Raw genomic sequence first — 17,894 nt, 5'->3', positions numbered from 1 at the left:
GGCATGCAGACTCCCAGGTTCCACCACAGACTAATGTATCAGAACCTGCATTGTCGTAAGAGCCCCTGGCGATTCACAGGCACATTACCATCTGAGAGCACCTGACCTAGACTCCTGAGATTCTACGGTCATATCCTGGGTCCAGGAGAAACCATTCATCTCATCTTCAAGGGAGGAAATCCATACACTCCCCAAAACGTGCCCAAGGGTGACCACCGACCCCAGGACTCTTGGGAGAACGGAGCTCCCCAAAGCAGACGTCTAAAGGAGAGGCTTCAGGATGGGTAAGTGTGGAGCAACCTTTCCTAAGCCTGTTTCCGGTGGAACCTCCTGGGCTCAGCCCTTGTTCTGCAGTGGCTCCTGACAGCACCTCCCTGTTATCGACCTGTTGTGGTCGAAGGCTACCATTTCTACGACAAATGCAAGCGGCTTGGGGAACTGCATTCTGTTCAAACCTCAAGGCTCCCTGGTGTCAGGGACGCAGAGACCTGGGGAACCAACGCACTTCTCTGTGAAGACCCACAAACACGGGAAATACCATCGATGGGCTCAGCTCTGGGTAGACGCCTCGCTGCCTAGGGGGCTGTATTCTTTGTGCCAAGAAACCCTCGGCACCTCTCCCTCCCCCTGGAGAGGCAGGCAGTTCCTGACTTAGAAACTATCCCTGTAAATGGCTGCAGCCGCTTGACCCCTCCCCCACCCCCTGGCCGCCTGTGCCCGTTGCTGCTGTCATAGAAACTGGTGGAGGGGGCAGGCAAGGGAGGAGGTGACAACACAAATCTTGGGGGCGTTAAAGAATTTATGAATCTAGGAGAAAAACGACCTGTGAGCAAATGGAAAGGTTTGGGGGGCTGACTCTGGAAAGAGGATGCCTCTTGCTGGAACAGTCATATCACTTACTATCCTGCTGAAAATAGGACAAATTAAAGATTCTTTCTTGTAAACTTGTAAAATGTAACCATCTCCCAACCCCCAGAAATGGTGATATCCACCATTCACAAATCGCTGTAAGTTAATTGAAATTGTCTTTGTCCTATTTATCAGCCGAGACTAAGTTCAGTAAGATAGAGCAGGGTTTTGGCAGAGGACAGAGAAACTTGGGGGAACTTGAACGAGGGGGCGGTGTCAGGAAGGGCCGGGGTGGGGCCTAACCTGAAAGCAGCAAGAAGGGTCCTGAGAACGTGGGGGGCTAGAGCAAAGTCATGCCATAAATTCCCAAGGCAACCTTCTGTTTCAAAATTTTGCTTAAAGCTACTCTTAACTCTTTTTCTTCCTTTTTCCTTCATGGTCTCTGAACTCCAGCTTCCAGGCTTAGAAAGTTGGATATTAGGAGGGAAGAAAAAGACAGTGAGTAAGACAAGGAAGAAAGGGAAGGTGGAGGATGGGGTGTCAGAGTGGGCCTGTCGGGAGGAGACGTCACACGCCCAACCAAGCGACAGGAGCTCCTCCTCCAGGACCGGAGTGTCAGGAGGTCGGGGGCCTGGTCTGGTTGTTCACTCTTTCAATTCCAAATGCTTGACATCACGCCTGTCACATAGCAGGAGCCTGGTGACTATAACTGAATATAAGAACAGATGAGAGAATTTAGGAGAAGCTTTGCCTTGAATTTGAGCAAGGAAGAGAGTGGAACTAGGAGGTGGCAGGAGTCCACTTACACAAGGAAAGTGGGGCGGACTTCACAGAGGCGAGAGGAGCCTTCATCTGCGAACCCCCCTCTCCCTCACCTTCTCCTCCTGACCAGTGCGAGTCCACCCGTCGCTTCCAACCCCAGAGGTCTCCCCTACGTCGCTTATTCCCTCTGTATTCCCAGCCCCTCTCCCTACTGGCGCTCTCTACCCAGAGTTCAAAACTATGCTCAAGAAATTGACACATTGTAACTGACTATACACCAATTTTAAAAAACAAAACACTGTTGAAAATCAAACAAAATTGAAACCGAAACTGAAAGCAAATGAACAACACTCTCCAATCCGAAACCCACCTTCTCGGGCTGTTCTCTGTTCTTTCTCAGCCAAGGTTTACACTTAATAATCCACTTTCGGGTCTCTACTTCCTCCCCTCTTGTTGAGCCCTCAGACACAGGTAAATTCACTTCTTAGCCCTCTGCTCACCCGACTGCTCTCACTCGACACTCAGCGGCCTCTTTGCTGCTCAACCCACTGGGCATGACCTCATTCCCTATCTCCTTGGCAGCCTCTGATGGTCTCTCCCAGCCCTGGCTTCTGGGACACCGCTCCTCCTGGTTTCCCTCCTACCTCCCAGGACTCTCCCTCCCAGACTCCTCTCCTCCTCTAGTGCCGGGGGACTGCCGTTTTGTCTCTTTACCCTGCTCCCTGGGCACTCACCTCCTGATGCCCAAGTCCCCGGGATTTGGTTTAGAAGCCTCTCCCACATGCTCCCTGAGCCTGGAATTCCTTCTAATAAAGCACATATCCCATCCTGTTGCTCATCACTTAACTGTCTGCCTTCCACGCTAGCCTGTAAGCTCCTCAGGCAAGAACCACGTCTGTCCTGCTCAACACCGGGGCCCCACTACTGCATACGGTGTCCAGCAGTTACAAGCAGGACTGGCTACCTAAGTTCCAGGGTCCAGTGCCAACTGAAAATGCAAGGCCTCTTGCTTAAAAATTAATGAGAATTTTACGACTGTGACAGCAGCGCACTAAGCCAAACGTGGGTCTCCTGAGTGGGGGGTCCTGTGTGACAGTACAGGCCCCACCCTCGTGAAGCTGGCCCTGCCTGCATGCCCTTAATATTTACTGAATGAATCAATGGCTTCGACAACAACATATGCTGATGATTCCAAATATGCTCTCCAGCCCACACATCCCTGCTGCGCTCCAGCCGGGAGCAGCCGACTGCCAACGGATATGCGCTGGGATACTCGCTGGCATCTCAGACTCAACATGCTTCAAACTTAATGATGCTACCCCCACCACACCCCCAAATCTGCCCTTCCAGTATTTTCTGTCTCAGGGAACAGCGTTCCTTTCCACACAGGGCTCATTTCAGACGCCATCTCAGCCTTCTCACCTTTCTCACCCTACACACATCCACGCAGGCAGCGGGTCCTGGGGCTGGCGCCCGCTCCACAGCATGCAAATCTGTCCCTGTCCTTGGTTCCTTCTGTTGGTGCCTGGGTTCAGGTCCCCTCCGGGGCTCGTCTGCCTGCCTCAGGAGCTCTCCTCTGCTCTCCTTGCTCCCTGGTCTGCCCTCCTCTGACCCCGGCACCACAGGGTCACCAAGGTGACTTGAAAGTACTACTCTCATCACGTCATATCCCCTACCTCAAACCAGGGGCGCTGTCCCAGCCTTCCCCTATTTCCTTCATCATCTGGGTTTTGTCTATATTTCCATTTTTAGGGGTGAAGTGGGCTGTTTATTAGGTTTCTTTATTTTTAGAGGAGGCACTGGGGATTGAACCCACGGCCTCTCGCATGCTAAGCACACACTCTACCACTGAGCTGTGCACACTCCTCCACCCCGGGTTCTACCTGTATTTCTGGTCCGAGCGTCACGCTAGCTATTCCTTTCGCCCTACCTCTCCCTTCTTCTGGCCAACCTAACCCCTTCTCCAAGTCAGCCCAGGAGAATGCCCTCCCGGTCGACCTTCGACACCCCTTCTCTGAGAACCCAGAGTGTCACATGCTCGGTGTACCCCAGCCCGTCCCAGTCGTCACGGCGACGGCCGGCCTCTGTGGCCTGTCTCTAACCACCTGGCGACGTTTTCCAGGCAGAGTCTAAGCCGTGGTCTCTGAATCTCCAGCACTCAGTGCCTGGCCAGTGACAGACACGCAGTAACTACTTGCTGAGGGTTAAGTGACTAAATACATGAAGAGTAAGCTGGACTTGGATGGGCTAAGAGAGGCTCCCGGAAGAGAAGACCCTAAAGAAGACTTTTCTTAATACCAAGATCTGTAACTGTCTGTCTACAGTCTGAGCCCTCAAAAATCCGTACGTGTTTTCATTGGTTTTACAAATGGGCCTAAAAGGATGTTGTTCTGGCTGCAGGACCACTGAAGAGTGACTTGAAAGATAAAGGGAAACTAGGCAGGGCCCTGTCCTTAGCGGGAGCGGGGAGAATACAGCCACCACTAGGGTTACTGGTTTTCAATTCCAAATTCACACACACAGTAAGGTATCAGCATTCAGTTCTGATATTTACTACTAGGGTAACCCTACCTAACTACTTGCATAAATAGGTCATTGTGTCTGAATCCATCTATGTACAGGACAGTCTTCACTTGGTCTGAACTGCCAAGTTCCTCCTTTATGAGACGTCCGTGGAGTAAAGATGGCAGCATGCTAGGCAGCCAAGTCTTCCAGTCCCTACATCATGATGTCTCTTCCTACGTGATTCCAGCTTCCTTTCGATCTCTCATCCCTCTGATCCTGGGATCAATTTGTCAGAGAGATAGTCTCCCGCCTCGGGGGAGGGCAGTGAGAGGGAAGGGGTTTCAAAGGGAACAGAGTGCACGTGAAGGCTGACAAACCCTGTACTAAACAACCAATAAAGTAGAGAGATGCCTTTAAAGCCACATTCTCTCATCATAGGATCCTTATAGACGTCATATCTTCTACTTCACTATCTTACGAAATGTTTTTCCTAAACAGAAAACAAGAAAGCCACGGCAGCAATGCGCATCAAGGAGAATTAGGTACAGGCTGACCTTTCTTCTGGGGCCTCGGGTCCAGATCTGGGGATGTGACGGTGGTCAGGGTGACACTGCGTTTACCTACTCAGTGTCTGGCCAGAGACCAGGTGATGTAACCACCTCCCACCTGGTACCCAGCACCACACAGAGTGGGCGGCTCCTGAACACATTCCCCAAAGCTAAGCCTCTCATTCACAGACACTGTGATTCATATTTCCATGCTTTCATTTCTTATCCAGTATAACAGAAGGGGCAGCATTCGTGACACAGTGAGTGATAAGGTTTAACGCATTTTGTGAGTCAACTGCAAGGATGGGAGAAGAGGAGGTAAAGCAAAAACATTAACAGTTTTTAAGCCCTCACTTCCCCACATTCGCTGCACAAGATAAGATAAGGCGCGCGAGAGGATAAGAACAATTTATTCCTAACTGATGAGAATTCTGAGCTCAGAAAACAGGTTCTAGAAAATTCTGCTACTTATATCCACCAGTGTCACCATATGGGGTCAAAAAGACCTACTTTTTGTTCCACACACTGTCAAAAGGTTAACTGGTCAAGAGAAAAATAAAGGACCGAATGGGATGCGCGTTTCAGGTATTTGATCAATTGTACAACTTCTCTTCAGGAGATCACACTCACTCCTGTCAAACCCATCTCAGAGCAGGAGGGACCTTCTCCAAAAGGCATCTGACAAACAAGCAAAAGAAAACAGATATAAAAGATGCGATCAGGCAAGTGACAGGAGGGAAAATGCAGACATTCAATCAACACGTGAAAGGAAGCTCCGCCTCACTCGTCCAGGAAAAGGCCACTTAAAGTAAAAATTATGTAATTTCTGCTCATCAGGTTGGTAAACATTTATTGCAAAAATTAACAACATACAGCAGCTCTCCTAGGGTGAAGGGAAAAAGTCATTCTCATAATTAAAGGGGATGTGAATCATGACCCCTTTTAAATCTCCTTCAGTTGTAACTACATAACCAATGCCTCAGCCATTCTACTTTGGGGAATATGCCCTAAAGAAATAAAAGGCTCAGTACAAGTCAGCGATTCATTCTTAACATTATTTGTTGTGGCAAAGACTGGATACAGTGTGAATGTCTATCAATAGGGGAATTGTTGAGCGGATGGTTTGTAATATGTGAGATATTACACAATCACACACACACACAAATCCGAAACCAAGAGTTGAGTCTACATTTTGTGTACTTTTAAGTAAGAAAAGCATGTTGTAGAGTAATGTGTGGTATAACCCCATTTTTGTAAAAACAAAAACTAGACACAGATGCCCTATACACATGAGGTGTCTGATTCCAGGCCAGAACCCTGTGTGTGTTCCTTCGGACTCTGCAAAGGCTTTCCTGGGCAGGCCTGCCGGGAAGCTGCCCTCCCCATACCTGGTGCTCAGCCAGTGCTCTGCGGTCTCTGGGGAGGAAGAGGGGGTGGGCTGCAGGCCAGGGCTCCCTCTCCCCACCGTCCCCCGCAGGTCACCTGTACACACATTTCTGCCTTCCCCGCCTAGGCACCTTCACCGGGAGTCTTGGCAAAGACACTTCCCTCCACTCTGACTCAGTACTTTTCCACTCTGAGTCCTTCCCCTTCTCCACCACCCACCTGCCACTCCACCCCTGCCAGCACCAGCCCTGAGAAAATTCCTCCTGTCTCTGCTGCATGCCATTGCCCAATCCTGGCCCGGTGTCCTTCTGTGGGGAACACGGAGCACTTTCTTTCTCTTTGCCTCCTGCCTGCACCATCACAGTGAGTGAATAAAGGTTTCAATCTTATTTTCAGTTTGGCTCACTTTTCTAACTGGCCACCTTGACACCAGGCTGTCTGATAGCATAAATTATGTTTGAAAGAGTAGGAAGAAAGGGATGGAAGTGGAAGGAAGACTTAAATTTCCTTTACACATCTCTGTATCATTTAACGTAACAGCAAACGTGGAATGTCCCTTTTGTAAATTCTGAAGAGGAATTTCTTTGCTTCGATTTGGCCCTGCACTCACAAAAGACCTCGAATCCTACTAAATGCTGATTCATCTTTGTCACACTCCAGGCTGCATGAACCCTGTGTGACCCAAGCACTCAGTGTCCACAGAATCCTTCCAGGGGCCCAGTCATATCTCAGAGCTTAGGCGTGACCATGAAAGTATCCTGTAGCTGCGTCAGGAGCCACTGACTGAGAAGCCAGTGGCTGAATTTTGTTATAAAAATAAGAACTAGTTAAGGCCGAAAATGTCTGTACCCTTCTCCATCACTTGTTTTATAGAAGGAGACCCACAGAGGCAGGTTCAGAACTGCCAATCACGCTCACCAATAAAAAGGATAAAGAGAGGTTCTGTATGAGGAATGAGCGGGGTGACTGGGGATTCATAAGCCCCTCCTCTGGATGCTGAGATCCCATTAATTTTAGGCACATAGAAGGGTTTGTGCAGGTGCAATCCTCTCCTTTATCCACAGCTCGGGCATCCCATGCTGGTCTGATACACACATTCCTCTGAGCACCTAGGAACTTGAAACTATGCCCTTTAGGCACTGACAACACGCATATGTGTATGACTTTCTCAGTCCAGAGGGACATTTTCAATGTGTTAAATCTGTGACACTTTGATAAACCAAAAACAGAACAAAACATCCCCCACATCCACCCCCAGCTCAATTACTGCATCCATTGCCGGTGGGCTACCTACCACCAAACAACTTTCAGAGTTCAAGGCCCCGAGGCAGCCACCCAGGGGTCTGGATTTGGCCGCAGGCTGGGAGAGAGAGAAAGATCACTACTGAGAGTAAGTGGGGTAGGAGATGTTCCTGCTGGGAGTCAGCAAGCGGCCAGCTACACTTTCTATCGCTTAGAAGACATCTCGCTCTTTCCAGGGCAGGCAGAACTTAACACATGCCGGTGTGTGTTGTGGGCAATGTGCCATTAGCTATGTCCACAGGTGCACAGTGGAGGAGTCTCACTGTGCAGGACAAGGAACTCCCCTCCTGGAGTGTTTCTGAAAGTCTCCCCTTGCCCCAGGCTGACACTGGGCTGGGACAGCAGGGACTCACTCATGTGCCCTCATGTCCAGCCTTCACCGAAATGAGAAGATGTTACCTCAGGATATCCCAGAGCTCTTACGCTGTTGTCTCTGGCTGTAACAGAAAGCTTCAGGTTCAAGCAAAGGAGTAACACGTCGAAGTTGTAAGAGGAAGATGAAGTCTGGAGAATCACTTAAGACAAAGGCAGGAGAACTCTGGTCAGCACCTGCTTTCTGTGAGCCTCGGGGAGTCTGAAAGCCAGGCTCTGCCAGGTACACTTGAGAGCAGACCACTTTTTAGCCCTTCTTCCTCCTCAAGGTAAAACCTTTGGCATTAAACAAAATCCTAAATTCCCAATCAAATGATTTTGCAAATAGGTGCTATGTAAATATGGTATAGGGATAACTAATGAGTATATAATTTTTCAGCCTCAATAAAAGGCTTTGTCCGAGTGGCACAAAGAATGGGGGAAAAGGGATATAGATATATAGATACACAGATTTACAGTTATAGCTGTAGATTATATAATCTATATTTATATAAAAAATCTCCATATATAAATCTCCATTTATAAATACATATGTTTATATACTTATGAAAATCTCCAAGCTTAACAATAAAGGTACAATCTCTCTGTAGAGCACAAATGGAAAATGAACCCAAAAGTCACCAGGCTGCTGACTTGAGAAGCAGTTAAGTGTCCAGCAGTCCAGTTTCCATGGCGTGAAAGGTGAAGCAAGACGAAAAACTCAGGGATAAAGCTCAAGCTCAAGCTCACTCCTGAATGCAAAATCCAAACCAAGCTGCTTCACTGTGCCATACACCTGCGCTGCTTCTCCCTGCAGCGCGGGAACCGCCTGACAGCAAGGCAAAGTGCTCCGAGGCTCCTGTATGAAAGCGTCCTGCTGGCACAGAACCGCATTCCCGTCTCTTAACAGCTTAGGGGTCGGCCCGCCGCGCGGCAGGGAAGCCCCCCCGCACCACCACCACCACGTGTGTGGTAAAGCGGCTGTAAGCCTGTGGCGCGCAAATGTGCAGGAGGAACCTTTCTGGGTTGTTGTAAGTTCTGCCAGTTTACTCGGGAGAGTATAATGGGAAAGACAGAGCACCACCCGACCAACACTATGGGGCCATGGCTGGCCAGGGACCGCCCTCTCCCAGCTCAGAGGGTCCACGACCCTGGAGAGATGCTCGCACATGCGCACAATCGGTGGTGGCGAGGCCGGGTGGGGCGGGGCTTGGGGACCAGAATTGGCAGGCGCCAGCCCCACCTTCGGCCACTCACTGGCTCTAGACTTGTGTCCTCGCCTATAAAACGCAGGGGCAGGGCCAGATCATGGCACCTCGGGCACCTCCCAGGTCTAAATTTAAGTGAGTATCCCCTGAGCGGAAAAATACGGACAAACCACTGCAGCTACTACTTTCCTTCTCAGGAGGTGGTGATCACCACAATTTAGATTCTAATAAATACAAACCAATACAGATGTGCCAGGATGGAAGAAGTCACCCTTAGTGCTTCCCTGAAATCATGAAGGACAAGGAGCCCATTATCAAGCAAGCCCCCCACTGTAATTTCACTGTTGTCAACCAGTCCCCTTGGAACGCAGAGCTGCAAACAAAAGGCATCTCTGACAGCGTTAACAGTATTCACGGATGCCCTGATTCCATTACACACTTTTTCGGCTGAAAGTGATTCGAAACGCAACATTAAACTGCACATTTCCAGAATGGAGGAGAAAATCTGGTACAAGGTGACAAAGAGAAACCATTCGGAAAACCCTTTTTGACAGTGTGTATCAATTCCAAAGTCCGGGAGGAGGCACCCATTTTGTCAAAAAGCATCAGACCTTGTGAATTCTCTTCGGGTGCAGCAGAAGCGTCTGTCTCCTTCAGAAGTATTAGAAATGCGTCGATGGAAAAGAAAGCAGGGCAGCTGACGGAACAAGCGGGGTTACCACCGTCAGAGGACAGCCAGGCTGCCGGTGCTAATTAGAGGTGTCAAAAAATAGCTGAAGGGAAATAATAATCCCAAGAGCCTGGAATTAGTTTGGGTGTGTTTTTAATCATTCCATTTCCAGAATGGATACTAGAGAAAAAGTTTGCAAATACGATGATTCATTTAATAGGACCTCAGATATGCACATTTCTCAGCAAACATTCACAAAAAATCGTCAGGAAAAAAAGTCAGATCTTTAAGTAGCAGCAAAAATAAATGCTCACTTGCAGTGCAATAACTGAGTCAGATGTTCCCATTTTCCTCACCACCAGCCAGGCTGTGTTCATAGCACCCAGAATAATTTCTCAATATCATAATTCAGCCACTTTCTACAAAGATCTTGCTCTACATTCATGAAACCAAATGCACCAGCACCGTATTTCCTGCACAAGGTAAAAAGCCTTATAGTCATGAAAGAACTTTTTGAGGTGCTTATTATTTCTTACGACATGACAAGGGGTCCATCTATAAATTAATGGTGGGTTTGTTCTTTGTGTGTGTGTGTGAAATTATTCTACATTTCATAAAATTCACCCTTTTAAAAGGGTACAATTCAGTTGTGTTTAGTATATTCACAAGGTTGTGTAACCATCACTACTAATTCCAAAACATTTTCATCAGCTCAAAAGAACCCCTTGCCCATTAACAGTCACTCTCCCTTCCCCTAACACTCATTCTCCCCACTAACCCCTGGCAACCACCAATCTATTTTCTGTCTCTATGGATTTGCCTATAAATGAGATCATATAATATATGGCCTTTGGTGCCTGGTTTCTTTCACTTAAAATAATGTTTTCAAGGTCTATCATGTTACAGTATGCATCAGTACTTCGCTCCTTTTTACGACTGAGTGAATATCTCACTGTAAGGATACCCCACATTTTGTTTATCCATTCGTTATTTGTTGCACATTTGGGTTGTTTCCGCTCTTTTGGCTATCATGAATAATGCCATTATGAACATTCATGTACAAGTAAGTGTCTGTGTGAATATATGTTTTCAATTCTCTTGGCTATATACCTAGGTGTGGAATTGCTGGTTCACATGGTAACTCTTCAGGTTTAACATTTTGAGGAATTGCCAATCGGTTGTCAAAAGTGGTGGCAGCACCGTTTTGCATTCCCAGTTGTTGGGTTTTAAAACTTTCTCTTGAAGGACCGCAGAGTTTCAACTAAATTTATTTCTGAAAATCCCACCATGGTTTCTTATGTTGCACAGTTTTAAAAGCACTTGGCCGGCCAAGTTTTCCTTGTATGCTTTGATCTCAATGCACCTACTGAACACTTAGTGGTTCCTCTTCCATCTGGGTCAGGGGATATATATTCTGTTCTTCTCAAGTGCAGGATCAGTACTTATAACCCACACCACTGCACGGTCCTCCAGCACAAATGTATACAAACACGCCTCAAGCTCCAAGGCGAGCACATGTTTCTCTCCCTAACAAGTAGCCAGACTGGGTGAGGCCACCAAAGGCATGTATTTTTTTCTCTACTATAGTCAATTTTGGAACAGGGCGGATCTCTTCTCCCCCCTCCCCTTTTTTAATAACTGATGACTACAATAGCTCACTGTTTATGTGCCAAGGCAGGTAGGACATGCAGAGCTTAGGGAGTAATCTCTTTACCAATGCTCTGCATTAGTCACACCCTCTTTAGAGTTGTGTCCAGTTCCAGTCTCTCTATTTTAAAAGGGCAATGCAACGGAGCAACTGAACGTACCTCCAAGAAAAGAAAGAAAAACAATGCAAGGGGTGGAAAACACACGCTCTGAAGGAGGTTAAAGCAATTGTGGTATTTTAGCTGGAAGGAAAAAATGAGGAGTGATTTGATCACACTCTCCTTCCCGCAATTTGAAATAGTTTTATTGACAGAATGGAGGGTGACCAGTTCTTCATGCTCAGAAGAAAACAAACAAGAAGAAATTCTATTTAAATCAAATCAGTAAGATTCTATGGTTGGAAACAAGAAAAGAATTTCCTGATCTTCCCAATATACACTGATCGAAGCCCATGGGTCTCTGTCCCTGGAATTCAAAAAGACATAAGGGAGCTTTGTCTATATATTCTCCTGGCAAGAATCTTGAGGCATCCTTTATTGTTGCTTCCTTATGATGTTATAAATCAGGAACTACATCTGTGATGTGAGGGCAAAGCCTGATCCATAAACAATTAACTCGAGACTGAATACTGTATAACATGCTTAGAAAGTCTTATAACCTACACTGTGGAAATACACAGAGCATCCTCGGGGCCACACGACCCTGCTCAAAATAAGCTACCCGACTTCATCCGGCAGGGCAGGTGGCTTACCTGCAGCCCACGGTTAGATAACAGGTTGGATGCCTCACCTGTAGGGCCTCCTGGCTCCACCTGCTGCTGGTTACCCCGTGTCAGTTCCTCACACAGCAAAGGCTTGGGAAGCCCATCTCTCATCCACTGAATCTAACCATCAGGTGGGTTTGGGGAGCCAGGTGAGGTGTGGTGGAAAGTAATCAGGGCTCAGAGTTCAAGGTCTAGCTCAAACTATGAACTAGCTATGCTAGGAAAATCAGCTAGCCACTCTGACACTCAAATTCCCCTGTCTGAAAAAGGGACAATACCTCTTTCTTCAGACTAAGTGAGTTTATGTGTAAAAGGACTTTAAGCATGGCTAATTAAGTACAGCTGCTTGAATCATTACAGGAAAGGTACATATCCACAAGTCCAACTAGAACAGTCACTACTTGGAACTTTTGTTACTTTGTACAACAGCTGTCCACAATCGGGATCCTAAGGAACAGTATGAAGGAAAAAACCAGCTAGTGACCTCACTTAAGCGTTAATGATAAAATGGCACGCTGACTTCCCATTGTCATTTCCAGTCACGTGTTCAGATACCCCCAGAACTCAGCAGAAAAGAGAGACTGACAGGGCAGTAGTGGAGTGATCGCTAGCTTTAAAACCCCACACTGTTCATTAATATTAGTGCCATAATTTCCTGCAGATTTTTCCAAGTATATCTGTAATTTAAGATTGTATTTTGACAAGCAGATATAAAAAAATGTTCCGTGCAAAATCCCCTTTCCCTGAAAAAATTCCACTGAGCCCGTAATTTACCCAAGGCTATTGCAATTGTCCAAAAGAAAAGTGAGATTCTGGACTATGTCTGTGGAAACAGGAAAGTCTCAGTGGTATAATACGTTACACCTTGTACATTACATGTGTACTTATCAAATGTATACAACTTTAAAATACATTCTCCCAAGTAAAGGAGATGAAAAGGTCTGGGAATCTGCTGAAATTCCCAGGTTGCACAATGGAGGGTGGTGATGCCATTAACAGACGGAGAGCTGGGCAGAGAAGCCAGTCCGGAGGCGATGACGCTGCATTTTGATTGGGGCATATGCCTGACGCCCAGGGAACAGGGCTCGTGAGTAATATGGGTACGATGCTCAGGAATGAGATCAGTGCTAGAAAAACAGAGCTGGGAACAGTTACGTGTATACGGTCGTTAAAAGCATGGGATTGAAGCAAATATTCCAGGGAATGTATGTAGAAAATGTGGCGATAAGTATTAAGTGAGAATATAAAAAATGGGTCCATTCCATCATTTACCTGTTCAACCCTCTTCACAGAATAAATCAATGAATTGAAGTTGGCCTCTACAGTGTTTTCCCTGGAAGACTCTTCTGAGTGATAGCAGGAAGTCCCCCCCAAAATTCATGCTCAGAAGAATTTGGGAAACACTTTCCTTTGTCCCAGGACTTTCCTGAGCCTTTAATATACTAAAATGTGTCGTTGTTCTCCAAGACCAGATAACTGTGCAATAATCCCCAAATCTCACGAGGGGAAGAACATCTCTTAACGTATCTTCACTTTTCTACCAAGCGTAGGCCAAGTTCAGGGCTGGATGCACTTGGCTGAGCTTTGGCCTAGGAACACAGCAACACAGCGGGCTTCACTCTTGAGAGCCCCACCCTCTACCCTCAAGAACCTTGTCAGGTGAAAAATCAGGGCTGCTCTGTCTTAGGAAAAGGCCCCACCATTCCTCCATCTCTGATTCCACTTTCTTTTTTGAGAGGCACTTCATTCACAAAGCTTCAGAGATAAAGGGGGCTCAGACCAGGACAGGGGTGCTTGGAGGAAAACTAAGCTATCTCCCCACCCCTAGGTCTTCTCCATTCTAGCTCGTCTCTTACATAGTTCGCCAGGTATGCAGAGCTCAAGGTGTGCTCCTGCTACCCTGACTTCAACTAGTTCTGACTGGGAGCTTGAGGGCTCTCTTGTTCTGGTTCACATTCTATTTTCGTATTTGCAGCTTCTCTGGAATGACGTCCCCTCACCACCAGGATTGGGGGAAAGAGGCAAGCAGACTGTTCTAGTCCTGATTCCAGCTTAAACAAAAGAAGACTCCAGCATGTTCCAGCCTGGCACATGCAGGGGCTGCACTGTAATTTAAGGTCAAAATGTATTACTTACAAAATGTGTTCCTCTGCCTTCTCCTCTGTCCGAGTCTTTCCCTGTTCAGCTTTTGGGGACTGGCCGGCAGCGTCCAAAAGAGGACTTGTGAATTAGAGTTTTCAGGTCTCGGCTCTATAGCCTCTAACTGCCCCCCAGCACCTTCCAGAAATCGAGTTGTTTTAATTCATCTCTGCAGAATGTCATTGCTCCTCAACGGCTTATCTGGTAGGTCTTATTTCGAGCCCAGGAATCTTTCTGACATGTACGAGTGAAGAAATGTATTTTGGACCTTTTATTTTTCCCATTTTAAATTAATCAATATGGGGTTAATTTAAGATGACATGATTTCTGATAGGAAGTTGGCCAAGGATGGACAGTAACACCCCCCAATCAAAAGTGTTCACATCCTTAGAGCCCAGAATAGATTTATGTTTACAGAACATGGTGAAGACAGCAGAAACGACCTTCGATAATTAGATTTGAAAAATTGAGGTGATTGAGGAAGAGACTAACTGGCTGCTGGAGACCAAAGGTGTAAAACTGATAGATGACGAAGAAGGAGAAGTGCTATTCTATTTCCATTTTACTTGTCATGTGGGAAGAAGGAGAAAATAACCACGAATTTTAAAAAACAATAATCTAAGGCCCAAGACAGATGAAAATATTACAGAAGGGAACTGTGCTGTGATAAATGGAATTGAGTCTTCCACCTTCAACAAAAGACATCTTGGGGCCCAAAGAGTCTTGGAAGATGAAGCTGCCCCAGCTCTGTCCGGGGTCGGGAGGATGGCAGTGAAGGAGAGACGTGCCCAGCGATCAGAGACCAGCAAACCAGGTCCACCTTTCCAACAAAGGAGACAGTGGAGTCTGTAAACTAAGGAGGAGGACCTGATATCAATCTCGAAGAAGATTCTAGAGTAGGTCATTAAAGAAAAGGCTCCTGAGAGCTAGTGAAGAAAAGCAGTGGTCCCTGGTGGTCTGCCAAGAGAGGACAGCACATCCTTTTCTAGTCCCCCCCCCCCCATCTTTTTACTTGTGCACGTAAAAGAAATGCCAGAGGCAGAGTACCTTTTGGGACTATAGAAACCAACAGAATCTTTTTTCTTCTGGTCCCCAAATACTTTTTTTTTTTTTTTTACTGAGTTATAGTCAGTTTACAATGTTGTCAATTTCCAGAGCAGAGCACAATTTTTCAGTTATACATGAACTTACCTACATTCATTGTCGCATTCTTTTTCGCTGTGAGCTACCACAGGATCTTGTATATATCTCCCTGTGCTATACCGTATAATCTTGTTTATCTATTCTACATATGCCTGCCAGTGTCTACAAATTTCGAACTCGCAGTCTTTCCCTTTCCACGCCCCTTCCCACCGGCAACCACAGGTTTGTATTCTATGTCTATGAGTCTGTTTTGTATTTATGTTCACTTTTTCTTTTTTTAGATTCCGCATATGAGCGATCTCATATGGTATCTTTCTTTCTTTTTCTGGCTTACTTCACTTAGAATGACATTCTCCAGGGACATCCATGTTGCTGCAAATGGCATTATGTTGTCATTTTATGGCTGAATAGTATTCCATTGTATAAATATACCTCATCTTCTTTATCCAGTCATCTGTTGATGGACATTTAGGCTGTTTCCATGTCTTGGCTATTGTAAATAGTGCTGCTATAAACATTGGGGTGCAGGTGTTTTTTAGAAGTAGGGTTCCTTCTGGATATATGCCCAGGAGTGGGATTCCTGGGTCATATGGTAAGTCTATTCCCTGTCTTTTGAGGCATCTCCATACTGTTTTCCACAGTGGCTGCACCAAACTGCATTCCCACCAGCAGTGTAGGAGGGTTCCCTTTTCTCCACAGCCTCTCCAGCATTTGTCATTTGTGGACTTTTGAATGATGGCCATTCTGACTGGTGTGAGGGGATACCTCATTGTAGTTTTGGTTTGCATTTCTCTGATAATTACTGATATTGAGCATTTTTTCATGTGCCTAATGATCATTTGTATTTCTTCCTTGGAAAATTGCTTGTTTAGGTCTTCTGCCCATTTTTGGATTAGGTTGTTTGTTTTTTTTCTTATTAAGTCGTATAAGCTGCTTATATATTCTGGAGATCAAGCCTTTGTCGTAAACCAACAGAATCTCTGACGATCTTTTGATTGACAACAAAGGATAGGGACAGTATAAGTAAAAGGCTGGAGACCTAGGGAACCACCCCTGCCAGGAACCACTGCTACACAAGGGAGACAGAAACCAGGATTTCTCACCACAAACCAGCTGGACCCAGTTAAGCTGGAATGGCTTAAGAGGTGGCTGAGATGTCAGTCAAGATTCACCCAGAGTATCTCCAAGAACTCAGAGAAGAAAAACCTCCTCCTTCCAGAGTTCACAATGCCATCACTGGCCCAGCTGAGGTGAGATATGGGGGAGGGTGAGTGACCAGAGAAAGCAATCCCACAGGCAAGGCCCAGAAGACAGACCTGTGGCCCAAGGGAGCGATGGGCACGGTCTGGTTCTTCAAGCATTTTGGCCACTGAGTCATTCTGGCTGCCTGTGTGAGGGGCCTCGGCCGCACGGCCTGTAATCCCTGCTCGCCCTCCCACTCTGCTGAGGTCCGGTTATGAATCTGAATTATCTGAGTGCAGACAGTACTCACAGGACAGAAAAAGAACATCACCAACAACTTCAGAAGCATGATTTTCAACAGATAAACCACTTCCGGTTTCTGCCGGGATCCGTCGTGCCAAAAGTAGAAACTTAGCTTCCATGAAAGTCCAGGTGCGCCATTCCCATCTTCCACCCCACAACGGATGGGAAGTATTCATACTATGGGCTAATGCACTGGAAAAATTAAAATCTTCAGGTGAATTGTAAAAAATCTTATGCTCTAGATAAACTCATTACTTATAGCTTAACTTCTTCCTCAAAATATAAACTAAAAATAAACCAGTTCACCTTTCTAGATCTCACAGGAATGAAGAAAACAAATTAATGAAGAGGTAAATTCACAGGAAGAAAAACACAGCCTAGTAAATCCAGCAGAAAGATGTCACTATAGACTCACTCTTCCCCAGCGTTCTTCTAGGAGCAAGGTTCAAGTCGTAAGCTGTTCTTGTAACAAATAACGCTGATGGAGAGGCACTTCTGACGGTAACGTCACTCCACAAAACACTCAGGACAAACAAGCCGTCAAATCCCAGTTTCCATGGACCTATTCAATTTTACATCTCAAATGTTTAGCATCAGACCGCAAGTCACACGCTGCGCAGCACAAGAGGCTCTTGGAGCACAATCGTCCTGCTCCCATTGGCCTGGTCTGATTCACAACCACCCCCTCTGAGGGGAAAGGCAGATGGAGGCTTTCCACACGCAAACCTTTCCAGCCTCAGCCTGGCGCAATGTAGGAGCGAGGTTCAGAAGCAATTAGAGAGAGGATTAATAGAGATGTTTGTTGTAATTTGAAACATGAGTTTGCTGTTCAAAAGGCGAAACTGTAGTGCTTGAAGCTAAGTGCTTAGAACTGCCCCAGAATCCTCAAGTAAAGCATCCTAGTCACAACCGCATCCCATCAATCACAGATGAAAAAGTTCACACGTTCTTGTGTTTGGCTGGGATTGCTCAGCAGTGTTCGTGGTCGCTGTGAGATCTCTCTCCATCTCACCAGCAACAACATCTTCATTTGGTTTCCACGTGAATAATTCTTGGAAGCTACAAAGTCTTTGAAGGGCATCTATTTTTGCCTTGAGGTCTACTGGCGTCAGAATTCACATAAACCTCACAGATGA

General features: G+C 46.4%; 1 protein-coding gene across 2 annotated transcripts in view; it reads right to left on the bottom strand.

The window, feature by feature from the left end:
- PPM1H (protein phosphatase, Mg2+/Mn2+ dependent 1H) overlaps positions 1–17,894 on the bottom strand; it is a 252,529-nt gene that overhangs the window by 97,159 nt on the left and 137,476 nt on the right. The window lies entirely within an intron of this gene.

The sequence above is a fragment of the Vicugna pacos genome, chromosome 12 (assembly GCF_048564905.1).
Source record: "Vicugna pacos chromosome 12, VicPac4, whole genome shotgun sequence".
Taxonomy (NCBI): domain Eukaryota; kingdom Metazoa; phylum Chordata; class Mammalia; order Artiodactyla; family Camelidae; genus Vicugna; species Vicugna pacos.
This window is presented reverse-complemented; position numbering and strand designations above follow the sequence as displayed.